This window comes from Neoarius graeffei, chromosome 26, assembly GCF_027579695.1.
Source record: "Neoarius graeffei isolate fNeoGra1 chromosome 26, fNeoGra1.pri, whole genome shotgun sequence".
Classification (NCBI taxonomy): Eukaryota; Metazoa; Chordata; class Actinopteri; order Siluriformes; family Ariidae; genus Neoarius; species Neoarius graeffei.
Genome location: NC_083594.1, coordinates 16295419 through 16308692, shown reverse-complemented (window position 1 = coordinate 16308692; position 13274 = coordinate 16295419). Strand labels below are relative to the sequence as shown.

Here is a 13274-nt window from a genome sequence, read left to right as displayed (position 1 = left end):
GAACGCAAGTCTTATTTTCTGTTGTGGTTTCTGGGTGTTAGGTGAATTGTTAGCTAGCTAGACTAGCCATCATAGAATCAGAGCAATTTTTTCATAGCTACTAGCTAGTTGTGATTATTTTGCTAGTATGAGATGATTATTTCTCAGGTATTATTTAAGAGTTATTCCACAAAATCGAGTCGTACATGAGCTGATAGCCGATGAGGTGCGTAACGCCGAGTTGGCTATAAGCCAACGTACGATGAGATTGAGTGGAATAACTGTTTTATTCTAGCCACATTCACTGGATTTTGAGAAACAGAGCATTTTTATTTTTGGCAAATTTGATAAATAAAAACTTGATACAAAACCTCTGACAAAATAATTTAATGACAGGAGCAATTTGTAAAAAATGCTATAATAATTCTTGAAAAATAAGAAAAGATGCATTCTTGCAATCAAATACTTTTATTCAATATTTTGTTCCTTTTATTGTATTTTTTTTGGGGGGGGGGGGGGGGGGCTTTTTCTTTCAGGTTTTTTGGTGTTTGGCAAACCAACTTAAAGGTGCACTACCGCCACCGACTGGGCTGGAGTGTAGAACAGGAGATTGGGGGGGGGGATTTATTCTTTTAGCTATTTCCATTTCTTTTCAATATTCAAGAACAATTTTTAGGGTTTTGTTTTTAATAATAATAATAATAATAATTAAAGCCGCAAGCGGCCTCGACGGGCCCTCGCGCCAGCGGCCAAGGGGGGCGGGGGCATGCGTCCCCGCGAAATACCTTCCACAGCTTCTACGGCAAGAGACATTACTCCCACAATGGCGACAAAGCACAGAATTGGACACATGGCAACAATAGGGTCTCGCACTGTACGGTGCTCGGGGGGCGCTATAGAGGCCCTGAGGCCCGCCTGGATCTGGGCTTCTGGTTCTCAGTAGCGGTGGCAGTCTAAGAAAAAGGAGCCAAATTTCGTGCGTTGTCGACCATGGCAAGCGCCCCAATAAGGGTCTTGTAAAGAGTTTGCTTGCCAAGTTTGACAAATCAGAAGCTGCAATATCATTTTTGCCATAACCAGCACCCCCAGGGGCGAAAGTGCACAAAATTTGGCGTATATGTCAGGTGAGCTATGAAGAGTTTGCGTATGAAGTTTGATGACAATTGAGTAAATAGAAGATGAGATATAGATTTTTGAAGAATAAATTAGGGGCGAAAGTGCACAAAATTTGGCGTATATGTCAGGTGAGCTATGAAGAGTCTGCATATGAAGTTTGATGACAATTGAGTAAATAGAAGATGAGATATAGATTTTTGAAGAATAAATTTTTTGGTTTTTCCCATGTCAGTAGGTGGCGCTATGCTGTACATGAGCGATTATGAGTTGGAAAAATAAGTGTCTACAACAGCAACGTACTATCACAAGGTAGTGGTGTGAAGGAAAAGCATTATGGAGTTATTTACCAAAAACCCGTTTTGGAGCAATTGCGGCGGCCAAAAACAGCGCCCCCCATGGACGAAAATTCCCAAAATGTGGTATACATGACATGGGAGGTAGTAAGAGGGTGGCCGTGAAGTTTGACCAAATTTGAGGAAAGATTGGATTTTTTGCCCAAAAATAGCGCCCCCAGTGGCGAAATATCACAGAAATTGGGTACCATGTCAGAAGCCCAATGAGTGATTTGCGTGTGAAGTATGAGCAGTTTTGAGCAATTAGAAGATTTGTAATGAATTTTTAAGCATGTAAAATTTTGCATTGAAAATTGATTGACGTAAAACTTCTGAACGGTTTATCCTACGTGAAACGTATTTAGTAACTTTTGTCAGCCATGTCTGTAGATGATGTGTATCAATTTTGGTGACATTCCTATGAACGGTCTAGGAGGAGTTGCGCCGTCTTCGTGGCCATGCATTTCGCACAAAAGTGAAAGTACCTCACTTCCTGATGGGCGTGGCTAATGCGTTGGCATTACATTTTTGTCCGGCTTAGTGAGATACATAGGCGTACCAAATTGTTAGGACTAGGACTGTTTTGGCCTCTAGAGGCCGCTGTTATTTCCTTTTCATGTCGTGTTTATTTTGGCCTCTAGAGGCCGCCACTGTTCCTGTGTTTTGTGTTTGTGTTAATTGCCTAATTATCTTCACCTGTGTCCTTAATTAGTTTGTCTATTTATACCCCTGAGTTCAGTCCTCTTGTCACGGAGTCTTTGTGCTGTTATGTTTATCTCCAGTTTCCTTTGTACTGTGTTTTTTGATCTTCTTAGCTTTTGTATTTTTGCACTTTGCTTTTCTTTTGGATTATACTCTTTGGTTTTTTTTTGTCTTTTGTTTTGCCCTGTATATAGTGTATATAGTTTAAATAAACCTTTTGTTACTTTTTCTACTTCCGCCTCACGCCTCTGCATTTGAGTCATTCCCCTGGTGGCCTAGTGGGGGTTTGCTGGATCATCACACCAACGAACCAGGTTCGAATCCCAGCAAAACCCTAACAGAAAGACTCCGTCATGACCGACTCAGCAGAGGCTGCTTCAACTGTCTACCCGGCCAACCTTCAGGGAATTATGGCAGCTTTGACACGCTTCGGAGCGACCATGGACGCTCATGGACGTACGCTCACCAGCCAACGTGAGGCCCTTGCTCGCCACGAGGAACTGCTTCAGCAAATTGGGAAAACCCTGGCACAGCTGACATCTCTGCCTGCATCTCCTGCTCCTGATCCAGTTCCTGCTCCTGATCCAGCTCCTGCTCCAGTGCCTCCTGCCATGCTGCCTTCTTCACCTCGCGAACCCAGCCTTCCTGCACCACAGAGGTATGACGGCAAGCACAGTGAGTGCCGAGAGTTCCTTACCCAGTGTCAACTCACCTTTGAGCTTCAGCCTACCACCTACACTACGGATCGCCGCAAGATTGCCTTTGTGATCACCTTATTAGCTGGTAAGGCGCGAGCCTGGGCTACTGCTATCTGGCAAAGACAGGGACCTGAGTGCTTTGATTTCCAGCTGTTTTCTGAAGAGATGCTTCGGGTCTTCGATCAGGCAGACATCAGTACCGACGCAGCCCGAAAGCTCATGTCCATCCGGCAAGGAGGAAGCGTTGCAGATTACGCCATCTCGTTCCGAACACTCGCAGCAGTAAGTGGATGGAACGAGACTGCCCTGGTGTCAGCCTTCCACCATGGTCTGTCTGACCCCATCAAGGACGGTCTGGCCTCTATTGGATGCCCAAGTGACCTCGAAACCCTCATCTCACATGCTATTCGTCTGGACAACAGGATGAGAGAACGCCACCAAGCCTTGAGCCCCCCCAGCCTCCCTACCTCTACCTGGAGACCGTCTACCTCCTTCAGTGACTGTCCAGAACCCATGCAAGTGGGTCGTACTCGCCTCTCCGCATCTGAGAGGGAGCGCAGAAGGAGGGACAAGTGCTGCATCTACTGTGGCAAGCCTGGTCACTTCCGAGCATCATGTCCCGAACTCTTGGGAAAAGGACCGCCCCGTCCAGCCGAGGGAGGGTTGTGACGGGGCCTACCCTCTCTCCCGGACTCCCTGGTCAAGGAATCTACATCCCGGTCTCCATCTCCTGGGGTGAGTCTGTCCACTCTTGTCAAGCTTTGATAGACTCAGGGGCGGCTGGGAACTTTATGGATATTCACTTCGCCCAAAGCATCAATATTCCGACTGCACCTCTTGAAGTCCCACTGTCTGTGTCTGCCCTCGATGGCCAAGCGTTAGGTGATGGAAGAGTCACCCAAGTTACTTCTCCAGTTTTCCTCCAGTCTCAAGGTCACAAGGAAGAAATATCCCTGCACCTGATTCCTTCACCTGAGTTCCCAGTTATTCTAGGCCTTCCTTGGCTTACTCGCCACAACCCTCGCATAGACTGGGTAACAAGCCAGGTTGTGGAATGGGGCCCTGCATGCCATGCCTCTTGTCTGCTCTCTAGCTCTCCTGTGTCTCCTGCCGAGCCCCCTGATCTCACCGAGTTATCTCAAGTTCCCACAGAGTACTGGGATCTCAAGGAGGTATTCAGCAAGAGCAGGGCCGCCGTTCTTCCTCCGCACCGGGCCTACGACTGTGCCATCGACTTGCTCCCTGGGACTACCCCTCCTCGTGGCAGACTGTTTTCACTCTCTCAGCCAGAACGCAAGGCCATGGAGGAATACCTCAAAGATGCCCTGGTCTCTGGGTTTATTCGACCCTCCACTTCACCTGCTGGAGCCGGCTTCTTCTTTGTCGGCAAGAAGGATGGGGGGCTCCGACCATGTATTGATTACAGGGGCCTGAATAAGATCACTGTGCGCAACCGATATCCCCTTCCGCTGATGTCCACAGCTTTCGACCTGCTCCAAGGCGCCACCGTCTTCACCAAGTTGGACCTACGGAACGCATACCACCTCATCCGTATCCGACAGGGAGACGAGTGGAAGACTGCCTTTAACACCCCGTCTGGGCACTACGAATACCAGGTGATGCCCTTCGGACTCACCAACGCACCAGCTGTTTTTCAGGCCCTAATCAACGACGTCTTAAGGGACATGATTAACCTATACGTTTTTGTCTACCTCGATGACATCCTTATCTTTTCCAAGACCGTGCAGGAGCACCGCCACCATGTCCGCCAGGTTCTCCAGAGGCTGCTACAGAACAATCTGTTCGCCAAGGCCCAGAAATGCGAATTTCATGTTCCCGAGGTCTCCTTTCTGGGATTTATTGTACGGACAGGCCAACTCCAAATGGACCCTGCCAAGACCCTGGCCGTCCGGGATTGGCCTACTCCCAAGTCCGTTAAGGAGGTTCAGCGGTTCTTAGGATTCGCTAACTTCTACCGCAAGTTCATCAGGAACTTCAGTTCTGTGGCAGCACCCATGTCAGACCTCACCAAAGGGACAGGTGGATCTTATGGCTGGTCTCCTCAGGCAGAAAAGGCGTTCAAAGACCTCAAGGACCGCTTCTGCACGGCACCCATTCTGGTTCTCCCGGACACCTCCCAACCATTCATCGTGGAGGTGGACGCCTCGGACAGTGGTGTCGGCGCGGTGCTCTCTCAACGTTCGGAAGGAAAGCTGCACCCCTGCGCTTACTTCTCCCACCGCCTGAGTCCTGCTGAGTCCCGGTACGATGTAGGGGATCGAGAACTGCTAGCGGTCAAACTGGCCCTTGAGGAGTGGAGGCACTGGCTGGAGGGAGCACAACATCCATTCCTGGTTTGGACTGACCACAAGAACCTGGAGTACCTCCAGCAAGCCAAGAGACTGAACCCTCGACAGGCTAGGTGGGCCCTGTTTTTCAGTCGGTTTGACTTCACCCTCTCATACCGCCCCGGCTCCAAGAACACCAAACCTGACGCACTGTCCAGACTGTTCTCTGCCACTAACAGGGAGAATGAAGTCGGGCCTATTATCCCTGTGTCCCGGATTGTGGCCCCTGTCCGCTGGGGTATTGAGGAGGCTGTCCGACGAGCCCAACGCCAGGACCCCGGTCCTGGGACGGGGCCACCAGGCCTCTTGTACGTCCCACATCAAGCCCGGGCCAAGGTTCTCCAGTGGGGTCACTCTTCCCCTCTCACCGCCCACCCGGGAGCTCGGAGGACCCTGGACTTCCTGAAAAGACGCTTCTGGTGGCCTAACATGGAGAAGGAAGTAAGGTCATTTGTCCTGTCCTGTGAGGTTTGCACCAGAACCAAGAACCCACGACAGCGTCCCCAGGGTCTCCTGCATCCTCTGACCATTCCCCGGCGTCCCTGGTCCCACGTGGCAGTCGACTTTATCACGGGTCTCCCTGAGTCACAAGGTAACACGGTCATTTTGGTCTTAGTTGACAGATTCTCCAAGGCCTGCCGCTTCATACCACTGTGCAAACTCCCCTCTGCTCTTGAAACTGTGAAACTTTTGTTTAATCATGTCTTCCGAGTCTTTGGTCTTCCACAGGACATCGTCTCAGACCGAGGGCCCCAGTTCTCCTCCCGAGTGTGGCACGGGTTCTGCAAGGTCATCGGAGCCACTGCCAGCCTCTCCTCTGGGTTTCACCCACAGTCCAATGGTCAGACGGAGAGGCTCAACCAGGACCTGGAAACCACCCTGCGAGGCCTGGCTATGGATAACCCGACATCGTGGAGCACCTGGCTGCCATGGGCGGAGTACGCCCACAACACCCTGCAGTCATCGGCCACCAAGCTGTCGCCATTCCAGTGCCAATTCGGGTTCCAGCCACCTCTGTTCCCGGACCAGGAGGAGGACGCGGGGGTGCCCTCGGTCAACCAATATGTGAGACGGTGTCGCAAGACCTGGAGCAAGGTCAGGAAGACCCTCATACAGACCTCCAGAACCAACCAGACTCAGGCCAACCGCCATAGAAGACCTGCACACGCTTTCCGCCCTGGGCAGCGTGTTTGGCTGTCCACTAAGGACCTTCCACTGCGGGTGGAGAACCGCAAGCTTGCTCCTCGCTACATTGGCCCCTTCAAGGTGGTGCGCAGGGTGAACCCTGTCTCCTACCGGCTCCAGTTGCCCCGGACTCTGAGGATCAACCCCACTTTCCATGTTTCCCTGTTACGGCCCGTACTGACGTCTACGTATGCCCCTGCCCCTAGGAACCCCCCACCCCCCCGCATCTTCCAGGGGCAGACTGTGTTCACTGTGAATCGCCTGCTTGACTCCCGCCGGGTCCGCGGCGGGTTGCAATATCTGGTGGACTGGGAGGGCTATGGTCCTGAGGAGCGCTGCTGGGTTCCTGCTCGGGATGTCCTTGATAAAGAACTATGTCGGGACTTCCATTCGGCCCATCCGGATCGCCCTGGGAACGTCAGGAGACGCTCCTAGAGGGGGGGGTCCTGTTAGGACTAGGACTGTTTTGGCCTCTAGAGGCCGCTGTTATTTCCTTTTCATGTCGTGTTTATTTTGGCCTCTAGAGGCCGCCACTGTTCCTGTGTTTTGTGTTTGTGTTAATTGCCTAATTATCTTCACCTGTGTCCTTAATTAGTTTGTCTATTTATACCCCTGAGTTCAGTCCTCTTGTCACGGAGTCTTTGTGCTGTTATGTTTATCTCCAGTTTCCTTTGTACTGTGTTTTTTGATCTTCTTAGCTTTTGTATTTTTGCACTTTGCTTTTCTTTTGGATTATACTCTTTGGTTTTTTTTTGTCTTTTGTTTTGCCCTGTATATAGTGTATATAGTTTAAATAAACCTTTTGTTACTTTTTCTACTTCCGCCTCACGCCTCTGCATTTGAGTCATTCCCCTGGTGGCCTAGTGGGGGTTTGCTGGATCATCACACCAACGAACCAGGTTCGAATCCCAGCAAAACCCTAACACCAAATGGCATGCCACTACTACAAACTACATGGCAACCAGGCACCTTAATGCGGGAGGCCAAAATCACAAGGAGTTGGGGGCGCTATAGAGGCCCTGAGGCCCGCCTGGATCTGGGCTTCTGGTTCTCAGTAGCGGTGGCAGTCTAAGAAAAAGGAGCCAAATTTCGTGCGTTGTCGACCATGGCAAGCGCCCCAATAAGGCTCTTGTAAAGAGTTTGCTTGGCAAGTTTGACAAATCAGAAGCTGCAATATCATTTTTGCCATAACCAGCACCCCCAGGGGCGAAAGTGCACAAAATTTGGCGTAGACGTCAGGTGAGCTATGATGAGTTTGCGTATGAAGTTTGATGACAATTGAGTAAATAGAAGATGAGATATAGATTTTTGAAGAATAAATTTTTTGGTTTTTCCCATGTCAGTAGGTGGCGCTATGCTGTACATGAGCGATTATGAGTTGGAAAAATAAGTGTCTACAACAGCAACGTACTATCACAAGGTAGTGGTGTGACGGAAAAGCATTATGGAATTATTTACCAAAAACCCGTTTTGGAGCAAGTGCGTCGGCCAAAAACAGCGCCCCCCATGGACGAAAATTTCCAAAACGTGGTATACATGACATGGGAGGTAGTAAGAGGGTGGCCGTGAAGTTTGACCAAATTTGAGGAAAGATTGGAATTTTTGCCCAAAAATAGCGCCCCCAGTGGCGAAATATCACAGAAATTGGGTAACATGTCAGAAGCCCAATGAGTGATTTGAGTGTGAAGTATGAGCAGTTTTGAGCAATCAGAAGATTTGTTATGAATTTTTAAGCATGTAAAATTTTGCATCGAAAATTGATTGACGTACAACTTCTGAACGGTTTATCCTACGTGAAACGTATTTAGTAACTTTTGTCAGCCAAGTCTGTAGATGATGTGTATCAATTTTGGTGACATTCCTATGAACGGTCTAGGAGGAGTTGCGCCGTGTTCGTGGCCATGCATTTCGCACAAAAGTGAAATTACCTCACTTCCTGTTGGGTGTGGCTAATGCATTGGCATTACATTTTTGTCCGGCTTAGTGAGATACATATGCGTACCAAATGGCATGCCACTACTACAAACTACATGGCACCCAGGCACCTTAATGCGGGAGGCCAAAATCACAACGACTTAGGGGGCGCTATAGAGGCCCGGAGCCCCGGCCAAGTTTGGGCTTCTGTTTCTGAGTAGCGGTGGCAATTCTCGGAACTGGTGCCAAATTTCGTGCGTTTTCGCCCATGGCAAGCGCCCCGAAAATGGCCCAACAGCGGAGAAAAATAAAGAAGAAGAAGAAGACGGAAGAAGAAGAAGAAGAAGACGGAAGAATAATAATAATAGTGAACTCTTACAAGAACAATAGGGCCTTCGCCCATAGGGCTCGGGCCCTAATAATAATATGTTCAATTTATATAGCATCCTTCTCAAAACCCAAGGTCGCTTTACAATAATAGGCAGGAAAAAAAAAAAAGTCCACCAAGTAGAGGTCACGATATCATTCCAGTGGTGTAGCAGCCACAGTCCCACCAAAAGGCGTACGAAAACAGTACTTGAGTAGAGTTTTTATTTCGTCCTCGGTTGGTTCAGCGACACACTCCACCATTTTGTTTTTCTTCACTCACGGTATATGAGCTGATATCCTAGTAGTAGAGTAGCCAATCAGAGCGCACGATTGCTTATATCCAGTGAATGTGGATAGAATAATAAGCGGTTGTTCATTGTTAACAAACAATACTTTTGGAATTATCCGTTGCTGGATTCTTATCAATACTGCAATATTTATCCCAGAATAACAGGAATTAAGTACTCAACCCCACCAATGTTCAACCCAAATTTATGCCCTTGCTCCTGCCTAACAGATATAGCCTCTCATATGAAACCTACTAGATCCCCCTTGATCTAATCCCTTCGAAACGTATTAAAGAAACATTTGATGTCTTGCAGGATTGTGTTTTATCTATTATTAACTCCTCACTGGTTACAAGCACAGTTCCTCCATGTATTAAACATGTTGTTGTTCAAATGCTTAAAAAAAAAACCCTAACAACAACAAAAAATAATAACTTGACCCTAGGGATTGCAACAATTTTGACCCATTTCAAAATTATCATTCTTCTCTAAAGTTTTGGGAAAATCTACTGTCTATTTGCAGCTTGTGCCATTTCTGAATACAAATAATATACTAACCCCATTTCCAGAAAAGTCGGGATATTTTCTAAAATGCAATAAAGACAAAAATCTGTGATTTGTTAATTCATGTGAACCTTTATTTAACTGACAAAAGTACAAAGAAAAGCTTTTCAGTGGTTTTACTGGCCAGCTTAATTATATTTTGGAAATATAAACAAAGTTAAAATTTGTTGTCTGCAACACACTCAAAAAAAAAAAGTTGGGACGGAGGCATTATTACCATTATATTACATCACCTTTCCTTTTAATAACACTTTTTAATGATGTGGGCTCTGACGATGCTAATTATTGCAGTTTTGCAATTGGACTTTTTGCCCATTCTTGCTTGATACAAGATTTCAGCTGCTCAGCAGTCTGTGGTCACTGTTGTCTGAATCTCCTCTTCTTGATACACCATGCATTCTCAATAAGAGACAGAGCTGGACTGGCAGCAGGCCAGTCAAGCACATGCACTCTGTCTCTACAAAGCCACACTGTTGTAGCCCATGCAGAATGAGGCCGGGCATTGTCCTGCTGAAATAAGCATGGACTTCCTGGGAAGAGACGATGGCAACATATGGCTCTCTAAAATCCCAATAGACACCTCTGTGTCAATGGTACCCTCACATACATGCAACTCACCCATGCTGTAGGCACTGATGCCTTTCATAGCATCACAGAAGCTAGCTTTTGTACCTTTCTCTGATAACAAACTGGATGGTAGTGTTCACCTTTGGCACTGAGAACTCGACATCCGGTTTTCCCAAAAACAAGCTGAAATGTGGCCTAATCTGACCACAGCACATGTTTCCACTGTCTTTCGGTCCATCTGAGATGAGTTCAGGCCCAGAGAAATCAGCAGCATTTCTACACAGAATTGATGAATGGCTTTCTCCTTGCGTAATACAGTTTCACATTGCATTTCTGGATGCAGCGGCGGACTGTGTTAAGTGACTGTGGTTTTCCGAAGTACTCCCGAGCCCATGTGACTATATTTGTCACATTAGGATGACGGTTTCTCAGACAGTGCCATCTGAGGGCTCAAAGGTCACGCACATTCAACAGTGGTCTCTGACCTTGCCCTTTACGCACGGAGATGTCTCCGAATTCCCTGAATCTTTTCACAATATTATGTATTATGTAAATACCTATGTAGAAGCATTTCTACATAGAACTGATGAATGGCTTTCTCCTTGTGTAACAGTTTCACAATGCATTTCTGGATGCAGCGGCGGACTGTGTTAAGTGACCATGGTTTTCCGAAGTACTCCCGAGCCCATGTCGAGATGTCTCCGAATTCCCTGAATCTTTTCACAATGTTATGTATTATGCAAATACCACCTAAAATGTTGCATTGAGAAAATTCTCACACAAATTTTGGCACAAAGGAGTGAGCAATGACCCATCCTTGCTTTCAAAGACTGAGCCTTTGGTACATGCTCCTTTTATACCCAATCATGTTACCAGTTAACCTGCTTATTTTGGACTCTCCCAAAATGGTGTTCCTTGAATATCCTAGAAACATTTCAGTCTTACTTTGCCTCTATCCCAATTTTTTTTTTTGAATGTATTGCAGGCATCTACGGAAGCCGAGAGAGGCCCTTCATATAATCCTTATTTTAATTCACCTTGTTATCCCGAGATAACGACATAATTAATTCAGGATCTCGAGAAAACAACACAACTAATTCGAGATCTCGAGAAAACAAAACAGTTATTTCGAGATCTCGAGAAAACAAAACAATTATTTCATGATCTCGAGTAAACAGCTGAGAAATGGTTCATTCAGATGCGCCAAGAGACTTGTGATATGCTGACTTTGGGGCTATTTGTCATTCTGTATAGACGCAACTTTGGTCATTAGAATGTCTGGAATAATTGATCACCTAATAAGGCAATATTTTGATCAGGGGTCGACACAGGGAGAGATTGCATTAAGTCTTTTAATAAGGGATAATGTCAAAATTAGTCCGCGGCACCTCCGCAGAAGACTGGCCTGGCTTCGTCTCTACCGACGGAGATACAGTGATCCAGCTGAGATCATGAAATAATTGTTTTGTTTTCTTGAGATCACGGAATAATTGTTTTGTTTTCTCGAGATCACGGAATAATTATTTTGTTTTCTCAAGATCACGGAATAATTGTTTTGTTTTCTCAAGATCACGGAATAATTGTTTTGTTTTCTCGAGATCTCGAATTAGTTGTGTTGTTTTCTCAAGATCCTGAATTAATTATGTCGTTATCTCGGGATAACAAGTTGAATAAAAAAAAGATTATATGAAGGGCCTCTCGCGGCTTCCGTAGGCATCAAATCCTAACTTCATTTATACACTCAAAAAAATAACTTGCAAATAACTTGCTCAGTGAACATAATAAAATTATGGAAAGTATTTCCACCCAAGTAAAATGCGTTAACTTAGCCAGAAACAATTTTGTTGAGTCACCTAAATGTCAACCGTGACATGTTCGACTTAGGTTCATGTAACAAACACCCATGTTGTTTTTTTTTGAGTGTATTTACAAAAGACATTTAAGCTGGTCAGTAAAACTACTTTTTTCTTTGTACTTTTGTCAGTTAAATAAAGGTTCACGTGAATTAACAAATCACAGATTTTTGGTTTTATTGCATTTTGGAAAATATCCCAACTTTTCTGGAAATAGGGTTAGTATTTGAAGTATTCCAGTCATGTTTTCGAGCATTTCACACCACTGAATCTGCCCTTTTGAAGGGAGCAAATGATTTGTTGCTTGCTGCTGATTTTGATAATTGCGCCATTTTAATTTTATTAGCCCTCACTCAGCACAGCCATGATGTGTTGATTGCATTACACATTTGAAACATCGTGTTGGCATTCAAGGTGCAGCACTTAACTGGTTTTTGTTTCTTCCCTCAAAGAACGATCTTTTTTCAGTTACTATTAATGCGTTCTTTTCATCTGTGGCTGACATCAGGCTTTGGAATAGCTTACCATTGCACATTAGGTGTTCTTCAATTATAGACTTTAAATCTACACTTATAACCAACTCATCTGATTTCATAAGCATTTGATGAGACTTAAACCTATTACAGAATAGACTGTGTGTGTGTATTATATGTCGGTTTTATGCCTTTTGTCAGCAAGGGCTGTTAAATAAAGCTGACTATTAGTTTGATTAATCTGTTGCATTCTAGGTTTTGTACTAGCGTCACTGACAGATTAGGAAAGCAAGTTAGCTGTATTAGCTATTGACGCTCACCATACATGTCAACCTATACGGAATGTCCGTATTTTATACGGATTTGATTCAATAAACGTAGTATACGGGCGTACAAATAAAGTTATACGGATTCTTTAAAAAAACTTCAATATTTATTTAGAGCTATAATCAATTCCCACGATGATAAAAGAGCGCATAACATTTACAAACGTACTGTACACCACAGAAAGCACTGACAGACAGTAAAGAGTCTTATGAAATCGCGCGTTATCTTGTGGTAGCGAGACTTCGTTCCACTTCTGATCATGCGCACACCGCATTGCGAGAATCCCGCCAACCGGGAAGTAACATTTTGTTTGAGAAGCGTATTTCCACCTGAGCGACTTTACTAGCGACTGAAAAGATTCTGAATGGGCACTCCGGCAAGATCAACACAGACACTTGCTGTGACATGCAGCCTAGTGAGGTATTGGTGCAGAGTGCTAAAAAAGCTGTCATGGAGTACAATTCAGAACATTAGAGTGACACTTTGTGTTTTTGTCAAACATTGGAGCTTTGTATTCATTCTGAAGGTTTATTGTTATTAATACTAATAAAAAGTAACTG

The 13274-nt window shown here is 45.7% G+C and overlaps 1 protein-coding gene across 7 annotated transcripts in view; it reads right to left on the bottom strand.

The window, feature by feature from the left end:
• Window positions 1–13274, bottom strand: part of pcbp4 (poly(rC) binding protein 4) — a 259012-nt gene that overhangs the window by 110807 nt on the left and 134931 nt on the right. The gene's annotated exons all lie outside the window — the stretch shown is intronic.